At 41.2% G+C, this 19696-nt stretch overlaps 2 pseudogenes; one reads left to right on the forward strand and one right to left on the reverse strand.

Moving 5' to 3' along the window:
* Positions 1–4834: 4834 nt before the first annotated feature.
* On the reverse strand, positions 4835–5099 carry LOC148092251 (SNRPN upstream reading frame protein-like; annotated as a pseudogene).
* A 12542-nt stretch (positions 5100–17641) lies between these two features.
* LOC107542287 (ubiquitin-ribosomal protein eS31 fusion protein-like) lies at positions 17642–18619 on the forward strand (annotated as a pseudogene).
* Positions 18620–19696: the final 1077 nt, after the last annotated feature.

The raw sequence follows: 19696 nt of genomic DNA on the forward strand, positions 1-19696 counted from the left end.
ATGACTTCCAGATATACTCACCCCCAAATACGCAGAGATTCTTCACTACTTTTTGTGCCATGGTCCTTTTGACAGCCCCATAAAACCTACAAATCCCTTGTCAGAATGTTTTGAACTTGTATTTTATAGTGCATACACAAGTCAATTCTATCTATGGACTCCTGGTTAGGAATCACTTGCCAGGTGTTAGTTTTGAGACAAGGCTCAGTAATGAGGATTGTAACTAATGGTATTTCAGAACCCTGTTCAGGTTAGGGGTATGTTGTGTCCTAGCTTCCAGCTAAAACGACCCCTTCTCTCAACTGGCCTTGGAGAAACCTGCTCAGCACAAGTGGCTGCGGTAAGAAGCCAGCTACTTTGAGGAATCTTAAACGCTAAGAGAATTTCGGCTCTTGTCAGTCTGACCAATTAAGAGGAGAGTTCTAACCTTTTGTGGAAATAGGCCTTTTTATTGTCTATGATAGGTCAAAACTATGAACACAACCAAGATCCATTAAGGGCCCACCAGCCACTTGACACTTTGGGAGAAACCTCTTCATTGCGATCTCCCCCGCGCGCTCGGTAAGGTGGTATTTTGCCCCTGTGAACTTGACCGAGCCGTCTAAACATTCGCTTTGGGTCTGGAAGAGCGAGCCGTGGGTGGCTACGCACCAGATGCAAACTCCTGGCTTGGCACGTCGGGCCTGGCGTTTCCCCATCCGGGCAGCAGGCTGGCCGGCGCGGTGAAGGGCGTAACCCGGGCCGCTTCCTGCGTCACAAGCGGTACCGCGCTCCCTGTGGGGCGGGCGGGCGCGGTCGGCCCACGGTCGGCGCCGGAAAGCGGTTCCCCTCTCCAGAGGCCGGAAGGTCCTAATGCCGAGCCTGCCTGAATGCCTACGGCAGGGTCAGAAGGGGGCAAACTTGGGCCCCGAGGGACGCGCGAGCCGCCGCCGGAACCGCAGCGTCCCAGGAGGAGCGCCGAAACGCACTTCCTCCGCCGCGGAGCGCCGGGGCGGGGCGGGAGACTGCCCCGCCCACTTCCGCCCGGCGTTTTCGGCGGCCCCCACGGGCCCAGGGCTTTAGCTTTTTCTGTATTTAGAGTTTTACTTCATTTCGTCCCACCTGCTCCTCGTTTTGTTCCAAAACAGTATAATGCCACTTCAGCTTCCTCCAACCGTGAGGCACTCTGCTCAGACTCGGAGCCTGGCGCAGCCGCCATCTCTCAGAAACGCTGGGGCCAGTAAGTCCGCTGTCCTGTGTGCGGGAGCAAATGGCTGGTATTCCCGATGCTCTGCTAGGGGAGGCGGGAGCGGTGGAGCTGACCTGTATTTGAATTCTGACTCCCCCACCCCTTAACAGCTGTGTCCAAATTGAAAAAGTTAATCTCCCTTGAGTCTTTTACTATGTTGATGGATCAGAGGAGGTAATGCATGTAAGGCCCTTAGAAAAATACCTGGCATAGAGTAGTATCTAGCATAAAGGTTAAGTAAAAATAAAGGAAAAGCTATATGTATTTATTGACACCTATTTGCGCATGTCATGCTGTGTTGGGTTTGGAAAGTGTTTGATTCTTCGTCCCCGTGGAAATGGCCTTTTCCCACCTAAATGAGCTGGTGTTTGTCTGATGTCTCTTGAGCATGTTTGCCATCTTCCAGGCTCCTGGTTCCTAAGAAATTTTATGCTTTTATTGAAATTCATCACCACCACCCTTTTTGGGGGGGGGGGGCGCAGAGCTTTGTACTGAATTAGTATTCAGTTGGGATGGTGGACAAGCCTAAGTTACCTGCAATTTTATTTCACAGGAAATGAAGAGGTAGACTAGCCTCTTCCCAGGTTTATTTTAGGTTGCTGCCTGATAGGAGGCCATAATGCTTCCCAAATACTTGCCCCCTACAGTTTGGAATCGGGTAAAGGGGCAGAGACAGGTCTTAGAGAGCAAGAGAGAGATGCTAGATTTTTTAATTTATTTTTTCAGTTGCACTGATGACTGTAGTACTTGTCTGTGCTTCTTGTGATACTTTATAAGGGAATGATAAAGAAGCATGCCAGGAAAGAGATTATCTTTCACTGAAAAATGGATAAACTTATGACTGATTCATTCATGCTGCACTGAGTCTTGAGATACTGAGGAATAATTAGAACTTTTCCTTTCCAGACTGAGTTGTTAACCTAAGTTTCAGTTGATTTCTGCAATCCCTTCAGGACTCTCTTGTTCTTGCCCATTCAGACACAGTTTAACTGGGACTGAACAATACCGTCAAATACAATTCCCACTGTGCAGTGAATTATCTGATCCCCAAACTGGTTGAAGATCTGGAGGTTCCTTATACTTTACAACAGTTAACTTTTATGTAAGTTATATACAGTAAAAAAAACAAACCAAAAGGGAAATGGGAGTATATTTAATGACATGAAAAGATGAATATCATATACTTTAATAAAATATATGTAGTGTAAAAAATTCATGTGTCAGGATATGCATCATCAAAATGTTAATTTCCTCTTTATTTTTAAAATGTTCTACAATGATATATTGCGCTTGTAATAGTGGAAAAAATTATTATTTTGTAAACTGTCTTTGTGACTTATTTCCACAAAGTCACAGAGATGGATATTCTGTTAGCTAAGTCCTCTATTTTCATGGAGGAAAACAAATAAATAATGTCAGTTTGATAAGTCAAGAAATAGAAGCAAACATTATTTAGAAATCTGGAAGTTACCTGTAAAAGTGGTTCCCTCTTGAATTTAAGGTTGAGGATGGGGTCTTGTCCCTTTTCATTTTAAACTCTTGGATATGACTTTTTTCTTTTAAAAATATATGCACGTTTTATTTTGCCAAATAAATTTTAAAAGATAAAATATATTTCAGTGAAATTTTTAAAAATTTATTTCATCCAGGTTATCCTACTCTTACCAGTTACTCTACCCTTTCACTTTGCCACTCAGCAGGAAGAGCTAAGAGAAATTAAACACCTACCTGAAAGGCTCTTTGAATAACACTCAGTATAAAGTAGAGACTGATTATGAATTGCTCAATATAAAGCATGAGGTTTTTTTTTTTTCTAATTGAAGGGATAGAAATACAGCCTCTTAATTATAAACTGCATCAAACTCTTTGGGAGGACCCTTTGGCTTGAATCCATTACTAATTATGTGTTACATCACTGTGGGAACTGCATTGCCCAGTTTTCAAGTCACAAGTTGTGCACTTGGCGCCCTCTAGTGTATTGTTTTTAAATGACAAAAGCATAGTTTATCTTTACAGAGCTGTTCACGAGAAGATAAAATGTAAATTTCAGTCCACCTTCCCAGTGTGACTGACGTTGATCCTTTTCTTAACAGCCAAAGAGATTCCTCTCTGCACTTGCCCATGACACTAGGCTGTGACCTTGCACTAGTTCCTTAACCTCTAAGCTTCAGTTTCCTCATCTGTAAAATGAGGGTGATGAATGTATGAACTGTATAGGGTTCCGCTTAGGACTAAATGAGCTAATTAATACATATAATGTAGATGCCCTGCACATACTAGGAGCTCAGTAACTGCTAGCTACGTTCTGCATATATATAGATCCAGTCAATACAAAATATCATTGAAGATAGTAATCAATCTTGTCATACTCTGCTATTCAGGGAATGTGAAGACTAATAAAGAGTAGCTGAAAAAAATAAAAGCCTAGGTATTATTCTAGTCTATGGTCCCATTTTACTGAGTCAACGCATGCCAATTCTGATGTCTGGAAGCATGTTCAATTTCTTTGCAACCTTCATAGTGCCCATAATTCACACCCTTAAGAACTACTTGTCTTCACAGCAGAAGAAACCAACAAAATGAAAAGGGAACCTACTGCATGGAAAAACATATTTGCCAATGATACATCTGATAAGGGTTTAATTTCCAAAATATACAAGGAACTCATACATCTCAATACCAGGAAGACAATACAATTAAAAAATGGGTAAAGGGCCTGATAGACACTTCTCCAAAGTGGACATACAGATAGCCAAGAGACACATGAAAAATGCTCAAAGTCACTAATCATCAGAGAGATACAATGAGGTTATCACCTCACACCTGCCAGATGGCTACAATCAATAAATCAACAAGTGCTGGAGAGAATGTGGAGAAAAGGGAACCCCAGTACACTGCTGGTGGGCATACAGACTGGAATAGCCACTGTGAAGAACAGTATGAAGTTTCCTCAAAATATTAAAAGTGGAACTGCCTTTTGACCCAGTGATCCCATTTCTGGGAATATACCCTCAGAATCCTGAAACGCCAATCAGAAAGAATATATGTACCCTTATGTCCAGAGCAGCGTTGTTTATAATAGCTAAGCTCTGGAAACAGCCAAAGTGCCCATCAGTAGATGAGTGGATAAAAAAGCTGTGGGACATTTATATAATGGAATACTATGCAACTGTAAAAAAGAAGGACCACTTACCCTTTGAGATAGCATGGATGAACCTGGAGACTGTTATATTAAGTGACATAAGCCAGTTAGAGAAAGACAAATATCACATGATCTCACTTATATGTGGAATCTAATGAACAAAATAAACTAACAAAATAGATCCAGAAATATAGCTACATGGAACAGACTGACAGATCTCAAAAGGGAGGGGTGGGGGGGATGAGAAGAGATTAGCCAACAAGCATATATGCATATATGCATAAGCCGTGGACAGAGACCATAGCATGGGGAAGGCCTGGGGTGAGGCAGGGGTTGGGTGAAGGGAGGCAAAAAGGGAGAAAATGGGAGACATCTGTAATACTGTCAACAATAAAATAAAATTTGAAGAAAAAAGAACTACTTGCCTTAATATTTTTTTAATGGATAATGTTTTTATTATATTGTCAGCTGTTTTTTTGCTTGGAATCAGCTACCTGGGATCTTCCAAGACTGCTATAACCGCCTCTTGGTTTCTCAGGTAAGAATGCCTGCCGCAGTTCTGCCTGGAAGTCCACCACAGGTACTTGCTGGTGCTGAGATCACCTTATACAGCTGACACTCTTGGTTGTTCAGGGAGGCTGTCCTCCTACATTTGACCTGGACTTCCACCTCTGGTACATGCTGTTTTGTAGTCCCTCTCAAGTGTAAGTTGTCCCTGGCCCACTCCATCACGCCTCTGGCTACTCCTCAGACTACAGTGTCGGGCATCTCTAGCAGCTGCTCTGCTCTACCCTACTTTGTCCTATTTTAATATTTAAGGTAAATGGTTATATGGTAGATCTTAGAAAATACAGAAGATGCAAAATGCTAGAAAGAGAAAAGAATCAGTCTAAAATTTTGAAGATTTGGATTCAAACTCCTTTTTTTAAAACCCAGAGCCCCAAGTGCCTTTTTCTGGATTAGTGCAGTTTCTCAACAGGCTGTGGACAGTATTCATGTTATCAGTGTACAGTGTAGAAAGCAGCATGGTTGGCTGTACAGGACCCATGTAAGTCTGGATTTACAGATCAATGAGAGTAAATTCCAAGTTTCTCATCCATTCTCACCTAATTCCAGCATAGTTTAGGCTCTACAGGTAAAATTTATTTCCTCTGATACATCTAAGAGATATCTTCTCTCTCTGGATATTCTAGGAGAGCATCGTGCATTGACCAACATGGACTTTGATGCTTAGCATCACTAGCTCCTGGCTCCCCAAGAACCCAGTTACCTGAAGATAGCATTTGGTGCTTCTGATGCCTGAGTCCCTCTGGAGTCTTTGGTTGGTCCTGTATATAAAAATGTCCCCATGCTTATTTTTCCCATATGTCATATGCTAAACATTTCAGTATTGTTTCTTTTTCTCTCCCACTGCCTCAGTGCTAAACCAGATGAATTTTTTCAAGAATAGTTACCACCTAACCATTTATCGAGCTTCTAGTATATGCTTGGACACTATACTAGGTATTTTACGAACATAATTTCTTACTCTCACAATCACAATCCAGCAAGATAGAGGCTACTATCCCCATTTTCCAGAAGAGAAAATTGCACTAAGTAACCCAGATAAGTGTCAGAGCCAGACTTCCAACCTGAGTCAGCCTCTAGAGCCCATGGCCTCAACACTGCATCAGAAACACTTATCAAAGAGAAATTTTAAGTTATGCAGCCTTCAGAAGTGCAATGAGAATCCTGCAACTCCCTTCAGAAACTAAGCCAGCAGTTCTGAGGTTTCCTTTGCAAGAAAGCCCACCTATCTAGCCCTCTCATGTTAGCTTGGCACCTTGCAGTTTTCAAAAGTTGGCCTGTAGGGCATCTCATTTTCTCTTCCAGAAAAACTTTTGCACTCATCCACTGAATCTCTAAGCTGTGGCAGCAGGTTCTTTTCCGGCAGAAGATTACAGCTGATATTTACTACTCGGGATACACTGCAAAGCCCAAGCCTTACAGCTGGGAACACTGAGGTCTGGCAGTGCAAGCATGTAAAAGAAATCTTATCAGGGGAGGGTGTTCACACGCTGGCCATCCTGCTCATAGTGCACTGGGCAGTGAGCCCTCCCACTGGAAAGTGTACCACAGAACCAAAGGCAGTGTCTTGGCCTCCAAAACCACATTCAGCATTCCTTCCATCTGCTGGGCCTTCCCAACACATGCTCATACACTATGCCAACCACGGGGTCTCCTAATTGCTTTTCCTCTCTTTAAATCTTTCTTCCCCATCCCCAACTTGATTTTGTCCTTAAAAGCTTCCTTCAGGTTTACACCTTAACCTCACTGTAGGACCCCAGTGAATGCTAAGGCTTGTGTGGGTGAAAGATTATAAATCAAAGCTGAAGACACAGGCAATAGAGGAAGGGCCACAACTTAAAAACAAATGAACCTTTCATCCCAGTGGGATTTTTCTTGTTTTTCTGAAGCCTGATGTTCCAGCAGAGCACTTGACCAGAAGCTATGGTTTCTGGAAATTTTTAGAGAGATTAAGCACTAACAACAGTTGCCCATATGTGTCCTCTGCAAGAGTTTCAGCAAAACTCGGGGGCCTGGAGAAGTTCTGTTATTTCAGTGAACTTGTTTCTCCCCTTAGCAAAGTAGGTTGCACTTCTTTTTCTTTAGGAGAAATTGATTTATTTTTAAAAAATTGATTCTACAGAGAGAGAAGAAGGAAAGGGGGGGGGAGAGAGAGAGAGGGATTTGTTACATGCATCCCTGCAGTCATTGGTTCCTTCTTGTATGTACTGACTGGGGATTGAACCTCTAACTAACTGAGCTACCTGGCCAGGGCATAGGTTTTACACTTGAAAAGCAACTTAATGCATATAATTAACCATCATTTTCTTTATAATTGAGAAGTTTCACAAAATGACAGAAGGGTTCAGATCTGAAAGATCTGACTATAATTTAAGAAAAACTAAATCTTGTCAGTTCTCAATTATCTGTGTTAGTGGAGATGATCAAGAGAGAAAGTTCCAGTGGGATTTCAATTCACTGTTCATTTACATTGGTTTTATGAGTGATTTTTAGTAATTAACATTTTTATATGGGTATGTCTGGGGTTTTGGGGAATTTACATCTGCTTACAGCAAATAACAAAGCTACTCAGTGAAGATGCTGACTGGGCTGGAATGCTGTCAAATAACTTCCAACCTCTGGACCAACTCTGCTGAGGGTTGGAACAAAAAGGGGTTTGGCTTCAGACAGAGGAAGGATTACATACTGATGCTGTTGTGTGACTTCAGATTCCTCATTTGAAAAATAGGAGAAATAAAGTACCTTGATCATGGTATCAGAGAAAGTTATGAGGGAATTCTCAGACACAACCATGAAATACATCCAACATTCAATCAGGTATGATTTTAATCTGGAGGGAGCATGAATGGGTTACAGATTTCCATGAGTTGATCAGAGCTGCTAAATAACTTGGGTTAGTTAGGTGGGCTTCACCAACTTCTATTTCTTTAATTTTTTTTACATTTATCTTTATTGTTGGAAGTATTATAGATGTCTTCCTCCCTCCCCCCCCATTGGTCCCCTCCTCCCTGCATCTGCCCCACTCCCAGGCCTTCCCCATGCTAATGTCTGTGTCCATGAGTTATTCATATATGCATATAAGTTCTTTGATTAATCTCTCCCCACCCACTCCCCCACTCCCACCTTCCCTCTGAGATTCCTCAGTCTGTTCCATGCTTCTATGTTTCTGGATCTATTTTGTTCATCAGTTTATTTTGTCCATTATATTCCACATATGAGTGAGATCATGTGACACCTGTCTTTCTCAGACTGGCTTATTTCACTTAGTATAATACTCTCCAGTTCCATCCATGCTGTCCCAAACGGTAAGAGATCCTTTTTATAGCTGCATAGTATTCCGTGGTATAAATGTCCCACAGCTTTTTTATCCACTCATCTACTGATGGGCACTTCGGCTGTTTCCAGATTTTAGCTATTGTAAATTGCACTGCTATGAATATAGGGGTGCATAAGTTCTTTCTAATTAGTGGTTTTGGTTTGTTAGGATATAGTCCTAGAAGTGGGATCACTGGGTCAAATGGCAGTTCCATATTCAATTTTTTGAGAAAACTCCATACTGTTTTCCATAGTGGCTGCACCAGTTTGCATTCCAGCCAGCAGTGTACGAGGGTTCCATTTTCTCCATGTCTTCACCAGCACTTGTCATTTGATGATTTGACCAAACTCTCTTTAAATTATGACATTCTGGTTATAGATTATAAAGGGGCTCAGTATGTACCAGGAAGGTCACAGACTAGCCTCTGGCAAGAATCTGGCCAATTAGCATCTCAGCTCAGAAGGTAAACATTTTGTATTCCTAAGTCATCCAGAAGCTCTAGAATTTCTTTTAAAAAGTTACTCGTCCTTGGTTTATCCTTAGTCACCTTAACTTATCCTGTTAATACATGAATAATTATAATTCTCAATAATTTGTTTGAATTCATACTGAGTGCCAGATATGGCCTGCAATTAAATACATTGCCTGAGAGGTTAGATGGCAAGAATCCTTATTTGGGCAGCCCTCCTACACAAAATTGTGTCTGAATTGTGTCTTGGGGGGGGGGGGGGTATGGAGAAGGTTAGACAGTGTCAGGCAGAAAGAGCTCACGTATACATGATCTGCTGAAAGTACCAGATTAATTTCTGCAGATTCTTCACCATCCCTATTACATAACATGTCCTAGATTAAGGAGTCACGCTCAATCCCTGAAGTAGAATTGGGTCCTTGTGCCCATGAAGAAAAGAAAGCTTGACTAACTTAACTGTATATTCTTTTTAAAGAGCACACTTGTTTTCAAGGTCAGGAAGTTGGAGCACTGTTCTACTGAATGTTTAGATTTGGGCCCTAGTCAGTTTTGCTCAGTGGTTAGAACATCAGCCTGTGTACTGAAGGGTACTGGATTTGATTCCGGCCAAAGGTACAGACCTCAGTTGCAGGCTCAATCCCTGGCCCTGATTGGGGTGCATTCAGGAGGCAACCAATCGATGTGTGTGTCTGTCTCCCTCTGCTCTCTCTAAAAAACAATGGAAAAAAAATATCCTTGCATGAGCATTAAAAAAAGAAAGAGAAAGAAAACTGGCCAGTGTAGCTTAGTAGTTGAGCATCAGCCTATGATCCAGGAGATTGAGGTTCGATTCTGTCAGAGCACATGCCTGGGTTGCAGGCTTAATCCCCAATAGGGGGTGTGCGGGAGGCAGCCAATCAATTACTCTCATCATTGATGTTTCTATCTCTCTCTTCCTCTCCCTTCCTCTCTGAAATCAATAAAGACATTTTTTAAAGTTAAATAAATAAATAAATGTTTAGATTTGGTATTACTTAGGATACAGATTCAACAACTAACAAACAAAATGCCAAAAATACAGTGGCAGTTTAGCGGTGTCGGGGTTCAGTTTCTTTCTCTTCTGCTGCTACGCTCAATACATGACTTCCATTTTATAAAGATAGTTGCTCCAGCTCCAACCCCAACATCTACATTCCAGCAGAAAGGGAGAAAGTGAAGACATTCTCCTTTAGGGCAAAAATTCAGATGTTGCATACATCAATTCTACTCCCAAATGGGCTCCATCTAGCTGCAAGGGAGGCTAGGAAACTGGGTGAACGTGTGTCCAGCTAGAAATTCTATTATATAATAACAGACTGGAGGACAGTTAGAAGTTTCTGTCACAATTCCCTTCCTGTGGTTTTCCACTCCAAACCTACTTAATTCAAAATGCTGAGCCTGAAGCCCACTGAATTCATTGAAAATATTGAAATCTAGAGGCAGTTTTGCCCTTTCTATCATTTTTGGATAGCATAAGTAATAAATGCTTATTCTTGGGGGAAGAAATAGAAAATACAAATCAGTAAGAACTTAAGAATTTGCATCCTGAGACTCCATCCCACAGTGATAATAATGTTAGGATTTTTTGTTGTTGTTGTTAATCCTCACTCAAGGGTATTTTTCCATTGATTTTAAAAAATAATATATCTTTATTGATTTCAGAGAGAGAAAGGAAGAAGGAGAGAGAGATAGAAACATCAATGATGTGAGTCATTGATTGGCTCTTCTTGCATACCCCCTACTAGGGATGGAGCCTGCAACCTGGGTATGTGCCCTGACTGAGAATCAAACCTTGATCTCCTGGATCATAGGTCGATGCTTAACGGCTGAGCCACTCCAGCTCCATTGATTTTTTAGAGAAAGTGGAAGGGAGGGAGGAGGGGAAAAGAGAGAGAGAAACCTTGATGTGATCTGTTGTCTTCCACACTTGCCCTGACTGGGGCTGAGGATCAAACCTGCAACCCAAGTACATGCCCTTGATCAGGAATTGAACCTGTGACCCTTTGATGTGCAGGCCAGTGCTCCAACTGTTGTAGGCAGCGGGAACGGCACTGGGTGTTAGTCTGGTGGGTTCAGACCGGACCTGGGTTCAGCAACCTTGGTACTTGGCTTCTGGCTAGGAAAGAATTCAGAGCCAAGACCCACACTACAAGAGAACATTTATTTGATAAAATTACAGAAGTGGAAGAAGTAATTCCTAGAAGAAATGGGCTTAGGAAACAAGTTATAGAGGCAATGGAAAGGCCTAGGAGCTTGGGACTGAGGAAGTAAATGGTAACATGCCTGGATGGGGAGAGGCGGGGGAAAGAAAGGGAAAGGGAAAGGGAAAGGGACAGCATGCTCCTGGTTGGGAGGGTGCTGGGTCCTCTGTCCTAATGGTTTTAAGAGTGGAGATCTTAGGAGAGGTCCCAGGGAAAGATCTCATTATAATATTTAGCAGCTTCCCAGCTGCGTCCTTTCAGGGTTGTGGTCTCCACTGATTGATTGGTTGGTGCCAGGACAAGGGCCATCATTCAATGCAGCTGGTCCTGAGGTCAGCTGTGGCTGGTTTTGTTGCTTTTCTGGGCCTAGAGCTGAAATACAACTGAGGCCTAGCTAGATATTATCTCTAGGGAGGAAAGGTCAGGGGGTCCAAACTGCATGACCAGCAATATGCTAGGAGGAAAGCCCAACCTGGGGATGAGGTCCCACCCTGCAACTGTCCTTTGCTATACATCCAGGGCTTTCCATCCTGGTGACCTTCTGTATCTGGCCCATTGTCCTTGCTCTGCTCATGTCTGTCTAACAGCCTATCACACAACCACTGAGACACCAGTCTGTGTAATGATGTTAGGATTTTGATGTCTTTCTTAATAGACTTGCCTAATACAAATGTAGATATAAATAACACAGAATTACAGGGTGTCAATTTACATTACATGATGGTGGTGGTGATAAGTGATATATATTATTGTGTGGAGTGAGGTGGGAAGAGGACTTTAAATCTAATCTGTCATATACTCGAACAAAAACAGAAATTGGGAGATTGGATTTTAGTTCCACTTCTTAATTGACTCCTGTGTGACCCCAGCAAGTAACAAATTCTTAGTTTCCTTTTGTCCATCATAAAATGGGAATTAATTACATTTTATTTTCTCATAAGATAGTTATGAAAATCAAGTATTGATAGTTTTGAAAATCAATAATTCCTTCCTGTATTTCTTCAAGTACTCTTGGGTGCCCTCTATATGGCAAGCATTAAGAACAACACAGACATGTTCCTGCTTCCATGGAATGGAATCTAATGGGTGATGCATATCAAAATGTTTTGAGTATCAGCTGAGATACATATGTCAAGGGTTACTATCCTAATGTTGTTTGGCCCTTCACACCTCTTGCCAAGGCCAAAGTGGGAGAGGCGGTAGGAGATAAAGTGATCAGATGGGAGGATGTGGTCTGCGCTGGTGAGGCTGCCACTTTACTCTCCTCCTCTTCCGTCTAAACTGAATCAGCCCTAACTCAACTACTGTACTAATCAGCAGTTTCTGATTTTATCTAGTCTCTTCTACTTGCCCCACCCTGTGGCAGGGAAGTAGGAAAATACAGATTTGCAGAAGTTGGTAAGAACTAATGTCAGAAGGCAGACTTCCATTTCTAGATCCAAGAAAAACTTCCTGTTTTGTTAAGATCCTTCTTAGGAGCGGAAACTAGCTTACTCAAATGAAAACCACAGTGAATAATTTCACTAATTTGTACCATATGTTTAGTGAGCTTAAAACCCCAAGAGAAGGTTGGTGAATAAAAAGAGAAACCGTCAGATTTCAAACCTTAACTGCCCAGGGCTCTTTTTCACTCAATCACCACACCCTGAAGGAACAGAGACAACTGATGGAGTGAGTGGAATAATTTGGGGGGCACATGATGCAAAGGCAACCTGGCAAAGACTCAGTGGCTTGTTCAAGGACTGCGTAACCCAGATTGCTCATCCTTTTACCAGATGGACTTTCCTTTTTTACAAAAACATCTAAAAAGCAATTGTATTAGCCTAGACTATGCTGCAGAATCTTGGCTTAACACAAAAAAAGTTTATTCTTGTTTTCATTATGTGACCAATGCAGGTTGGTGGTGGAGTGGGAGGTGGAGACAAGAGAATATTGCTCAAGAGCCCTGGTTGTCAGAGGCTCTGACATCCTGAAGTCTTAGGTTTCCACCATCCTGGCAGTAAAGGAAGAGAATGCATAGAGAATTCACACCTGCTTGTCTATGCTTCAGCTTAGAAGTGACACATGTTCACTTCTGTTCAGTGGTCAGACAGAACAAACTAAGAGGACTGGGATGGATGGGGAAATATATAGAGCAATAAATGCTTCTGCCATAGCAACACTTCAATGCAAGTACATGCTACATGTACCAGCAGCTCAGAATCTCAGACCATGAGAAGATCATTTGAATCCAGATCTGCTGGGATGTCCCCTCTAAGGGGACATATTGATTTCCTGAGTGTCCAACAGGCAACTCTCAGGTCAAAAATGGCCCACCCCATTTAAGGTGGATTTTACATAAAGATTTTACCAACCCCATTATTTATTTATTTGCCGAATTAGCTAGTTCACAGAAACTAGCCTCTCAACATGGCCTCACTATATTTTGCTGGGGAACTAACCTATCTTGGTGTTCCTGATAGACTTGCCTAATATAAATGTAGACATATATAACACAGCATTACAGTGTGGTAATTTACATTATATGATGGTAAATCAATCATTGGATTCAAAGCTCAGTTTTTAAAAATCATGGAAATTAAAGCTGTTTACATTTAATTCCACATGACAACATAAAACTGAAAGATTGTTCTCTGAAGGATTGTTGACCAAAAGTATTCAAAATATGATTCACACCTCCTCTTGCAGATGACTCATGTCTGACTCTTGTCCAGTGTTTTTATGCCAAGGGAGGATGCTCTGTATTCACCATTACTAATTATATATACAGCCCATGTAGGGAAGATGGAGTTCTCTGAAATGAACTTGTAAACCATTGCCAGGAAGTGAGAGGGGGTCACTTACAAAGTGATAGTTTATTCAGTACTTGAGATTCTCTGCCATCCAAAAAGGCAGGAGAGAAGCAAGGGAAATACAGCTCAGTTCAGGCAGACTGACTTCACAGGGCAGTTCTGTCATTTTGTTTTACTTGGCCTGCTTTGGAGCTGTTGGAGGACATATGAGGTTCTCCAACCACAAGGCCCTTCCCAAACCTGATTTCCCCTTGGAATGACACATTATCCTCCCTTCTAATGTAGCCATTGTAAATTCCTGCCTGGGAAGCAGCAATTGCTTTGAATTACACACTATTTGAATAAACCAGTGTGAGATTAACAAGGCCTTATTGTTCTGCAATCCTTTGCTGAAACTCGCTATAGTAATTCCTGGTGACATTATATTTCCCTGCCTAGCGTTTGACTATGCAAAGAACCCCTTTTCCACACTTTAATTGGTTGTTTTTAGTCGTATGTAATCAAAACCACTTTTTACCACTTTACCAACACTGCACAGGAAGAAATACTATCGGGTTTCAGTTTACTTTTTTCTCTCCCTTTCCCTCTTTTTGATATCTCTACAATAATTCCACATCTTAAATGTCTCTGATTTGTGGTGCCCAAAATATTATTTCATGACTGCTGGATACACATGCAAGTGCATACACAATTTAGGATTTTCTTTATAATATTTGTATATTCTATTTTTTAAAAGACCTCAGAAGCACAGAATAAAATCAATTATCATCCCTGGGTTATGCCACAACTCTCATCATTGGTCTGGAAATGCTATTTTTAAACATTTTATTATTATTATTATTTATCTTTATTGTTGAAAGTATTACAACTGTCCCCCTTTCCCCCCCATTGATCTCTCCCCATTATACCCCTCCTCCCAGCCTTCACCCTCAAAGGGTAAGGGATCCTTTTTTACAGCTGCATAGTTATCCATTGTGTAAATGTCCAAGAAGATGCTTGATATGATTTCAATCTTCTTGAACTTGTAGAGACTTGTTTTGTGTCCTAACATGTCATCTATCTTTGAGAATGTCCCATGTGCACCTGAGGAAAATGCCTATTCTATAGTTCTGGAATAGAATGTTCTATAAACGTGAATTAAATCCATCTGATCTATTTTGTCATTTAGAGTCACTGTTTCCTTGTTGATTTTTTGCCTGAAAGATCTATTCAGTAAAGTCAGTGGGGTGTTAAAGTCCCCTACTATGACTGTATAGCTGTCCCATCTCTCCTTTAAAGTCCTCCAGAAGTTTTTATTTATTTAATTTTTTATTTTCCCAGCCTGTGTGGGTCTTTTATTCTGAGGTGGGTATCTTGTAGGCAGCATATATTTAGAACTTGTTTTCTTATCCATTCAGCTACCCTATGTCTTTTGATTGGGACATTAAATCCATTTATATTTGAGGTTATTATTGACAAGTACTTGTCTGTTGCCATTTTATTGCTTTATGCCTGTTTCTCATTCTATTTCAACTTCTTATTACAGCAGTCCCTTTTAACATTTCTTGCAATGCTGGTTTGGTGGTGATAAATTCCTTTAGCCTTCTTTTGTCTGGAAAACTCTTTATTTCACCATCTATTTTGAATGATAGCCTTGCTGGAGAGAGTATTCTTGGTTTCAGATCCTTGTTTTGCATTACTTTGAATACTTCATGCCATTCCCTTCTGGCCTGTAGAGTTTCTGATGAGAAATCAGCTGAGAGTCTTATGGGAGCTCCTTTGTAGGTAACAGATTGCTTTTCTCTTGCTGCCTTTAAGATTCTCTCTTTGTCTTGAATTCTTGGCATTTTAATTATGATGTGTCTGGGCATGGGCCTCTTTGGATTCTTCTTGCTTGGGACTCTCTGTGCCTCCTGAACTTGTGTGACTTATTCCTTGACCAGGTTGAGGAAGTTTTCTGCTATTATTTCTCCAAACATGTTCTCTAACCCTTGCTTACTTTAAACATCTTCTGGCACTCCTATGATGTGAATATTATTATGTTTCTTTTTTACAAAAATATATCTGTTGATTTCAGAGAGGGGAAGGGAGAGGGAAAGAGAGAGTTGAAACATCAATGATGAGAGAGTCATAACTGATCAGCTGCCTCCTGCATGCTCCCGACTGGGGATGGAGTCCTTCAACCCAGGCATGTGCCCTGACTGGGAGTTGAATTGTGATCTCCTGGATCCTAGGTCAATGCTCAACCACTGAGCCACACCTGGTCGGGCAATTTTGTTATGTTTCATGTTGTCCTACAGCTCTCTTAAATTGCCTTCCTGTTTTTTAATTGTTTTTTCTTTTTGGTTCTCTGAGTGATCTTTTCCTACCCTGTCTTCTAATTTACTGATCCGATCCTCAGCTTCCCCTAATCTGCTGTTTATTACTTCCAATTTTTTTAATTTATTTCTACTATGTCATTCTTAATTTCCTTCATAGTTTTTATATCTTTTTTCATGCTGTTGAGCATCTTTATGATCAGCATTCTGAACTCTGTATCTGATAGATTGCTTATCTCCATTTCATTTAGCTCTTCTTCTGGAGAATTCTTTTGTTCTTTCATTTGGGGCTTGTTTTTTGTCTCCCCATTTTGGCTGCCTGTTTGGATTTGTTTCTATATATTAGGTAGATCTGCTAGGACTCCCCGTCTTTTGGATGGTCTCTGGTGCAGGCCAATGTCAGATGCTGTTTTCAAGGTGCAGGCCAATGTTAGATACTGTTTGCAACTGGCCTTGAGTGCCCTGTTTGAAGTTTTCCACACTCCACAGCTTCTGATTTCCTCTGCTGGGACTGGGTGCATTTGAACAGGACCAAGATGTGCACCAAGCTCTGCTTTTCCAAATCCTGGGTCCAGAAGCAGATCAGGCAAAGATTCAAAGCACATAGAGGCTGTTTCTTAGTCTCTTAGTGAGCCTCAGGTTGTAGAAACTCCATGGGGTGGGGCCAGAGGTTTTCCAGCAGGGTGGGGCAGTTGCTTCCCTCCCACTCCCCAAGGCAAAAGCTGCTTGGAAGGTAAAAGTCTGCCTGAGAAAGATGTCCTCTGCCATATTGGGGAATGCCTCAGCACCAGGGTCCAGATGGGTTCCCTCTGAGATATATTCCCCCAGCTAGCCTCCCTAGATTCTCCTCAGACTACTCTAGTCCACTCTACCTTCCCCAGAGCCCAAGGTGAGTGGCTACACACAAAACTTTGTGTGTTGGCTCTTTAAGAGGATGCCTGCATTTCCAGCCATCTCTCCTTGGCAAACAGAAACCTGGCTGCTTTTCACAGCCAAGTGTTATGAGGTTACCTTTCTCAGTTCTGGTGCTCTGGGCTGGGAAGCCTAGCTTGGGGTTTAGGCCCCAGAGTTCTCAGTGGGAATCCTCAATAGCTGAGATACCCCTCTGGACCTTTAGTTGCTGCCTGTGGGAACTCGGCCAGCCCTCTCATGCCTCTGCACTTCCTATCAGTCTCCAAGTGGACTCCACTTTTTGTCCTTGGTTATAAGGGTGCTCCCCAGCTAGTCTTCAGTTGCAATTGACTATTCAGGGTGGATTTTCTGTATTTTAGTTGTAATTCCAGTTTGGTCCTGGGAGAGTGTCAGTATAGCTTCTATTCAATCTGCCACCATCTTGGATCCATCTAAACATGTTTTTATGACAACACAAGGAAACAATTTACATGTAGCCTTCAATTTTTAAAAACATTTCTTTCTCATTTACTTTTTAAAGAAGTTTAAAAAAATTTTTTTTTTAATTGAATGATCGATTTAAGGGGGAGAGGAAAGGAGAGAAAGAAAGAGAGAAGCATCAATTTGTTGTTCTGCTTATTCATTCATTGGTTGATCCTTGTATGTGCCCTGACCAGGGATCGAGCCCACAATCTTGGCTTATCTGGCCAACACTCTAAGCGACTGAGCTACCTGGCCAGGGCTCTCATTCACTTTTTAACCATCTGCAAATAAAACTCAATAATCAATATTAAATCTACCAATATTTATTTCCTAACCAAAATTATTTCTAATCGAATCAAGAGGGAATCTCTTTATAATGACAAAATCTAAAGGTAGGACTAATAAAAACCTTGAGACCAAGACATTGTTTACCAATTGAATAGAACTTTATAAAAGCTTCTGTTTCAGTGGGCCTGCATGGTACTCTTACTCTCTGACCCACTATCTGCAGCGGAACTGCCACCAAGATGCAGATTTGTGTGAAAACCCTTATGGGGAAGACCATCATTCTTTTTTCTTTTTTTCTTTTTTTTCTTTTTTTATTGATTTCAGAGAGAGGAAAGGAGAGGGAGAGAGATAGAAACATCAATGATGACAGAGTCATTGATCGGCTGCAGCCCACAACCCGGGCATGTGCCATGACCGGGAATAGAACCCCGATCTCTTGGATCCTAGGTCGACGCTCAACCACTGAGCCACACCCGGCTAGGCGGGAAGACCATCATTTTTAAGGTTGAACCCTAGGATACAATAGAAAATGTAAAGGCTAAGATCCAGGATAGGGAAGGAATTTCTGATCAGCAAAGATTGATCTTTGCTGGCAAGCAACAGGATGATGGGTGTACTTTGTCTGACTATAACATTCAAAAGGACTCCACTCTTCATCTTGTGGTGAGCCTTGTAGTGGTGCTAAGAAAAGGAAGAAGTCTTATACTACTGTCAAGAAGAATAAGCATAAGACAAATAAACTTAAGCTGGCTGTCCTGAAATACTACAAAGTGGATGAGAATGGCTAACTAACTTGCCTTTGTCAGTAATGCCCTTCAGATGAACATGGTGCTGGAGTTTTTATGGCCAGCTATTATGACAGACAGTATGGCATCCTGTGGCAAATGTTGCCTGACCTATTGCTTCAACAAACCATAAGACAAGTAATTGTATGGGAGTTAATAAAAGACACAAACTAGAAAGAAAGAAAAAAAAAGCTTCTGATTCAGTAAATGTGAGGCCAATAAGTTAGAGCTATAATGAAGTCTTTTATAGCTAGTTTTAGGCCAGTTAAGTCTAATAAAGATCATGAAGATAGAAAACTAACTTGAATCCAAAATGACTACCGAGAACATTTTGTATTCTATTATAACAGGTAATAAAATCAAATCTATGCACTGCTGAATGAAAACATGTTATAATTACTTATATAAAACTTTAGGCCCACATAACTATCACTCCAAAAACAACAGCTTAACAGCACAATATTTTTAAAATATCTTTCACGAAATAAACAAAGAAATTATCTTTATGCATTTGTCCCTAAACGATTTTCTCATTTCTTATATATAAGTTGAAGTTTCTGTGCCAGAAGGAGTTGGAAGATATTTCAGACATAGTTATACTATCCAAAGTATGATGAATTATTTTTAAAAAATCAGTAGATGATGATCATGAACTTAGCAAAAAAACCAAACCAAACCAAAACAAAATAAAAAACACCCAAGTCTATAATCCACACTGAAAGGATTTTTTTTATCCTCACCTGAGGATATCTTTTCCATTGCTTTTCAGAGAATGGAAGGGAGAGAGAAAGAGAGAAATATCGATGTGAGAGAGACACAGTGATTGGTTGCCTCCCGCAAAACCCAGCTGGGGCTGGGGATTGAGCCTGCAACTGAGGTATGTGCCCTTGTCTGGAATCAAACCTGGGATGCTTCTGTCCGTGGAGCAACACTGTAACCACTGACCCAAACCAGCTAGGGACACACTGAAAGGATTTTAATCTATAAAGACATGAGCCAGCTTCTCCCATTTTTCAAACTAGAGACTTCTTTAAAGCATTTCCTCTTAGAAAAAATTAAAAAGAAATGGTTGTTGCTGCTGTTAATAATTTTATTAGCAAGGAGATGAGATAGAGCTAATTCCTTTAGGGAACTTGTTTCAAAGTTGAGATGTAGATGAAATCATGTGGCATACAACTGAAATAGACCTTATAAACAAGAAAGCTCAATAAGTTCAACA

The sequence above is a fragment of the Miniopterus natalensis genome, chromosome 10, assembly GCF_054644295.1.
Source record: "Miniopterus natalensis isolate mMinNat1 chromosome 10, mMinNat1.hap1, whole genome shotgun sequence".
In the NCBI taxonomy this organism is placed as follows: Eukaryota; Metazoa; Chordata; class Mammalia; order Chiroptera; family Miniopteridae; genus Miniopterus; species Miniopterus natalensis.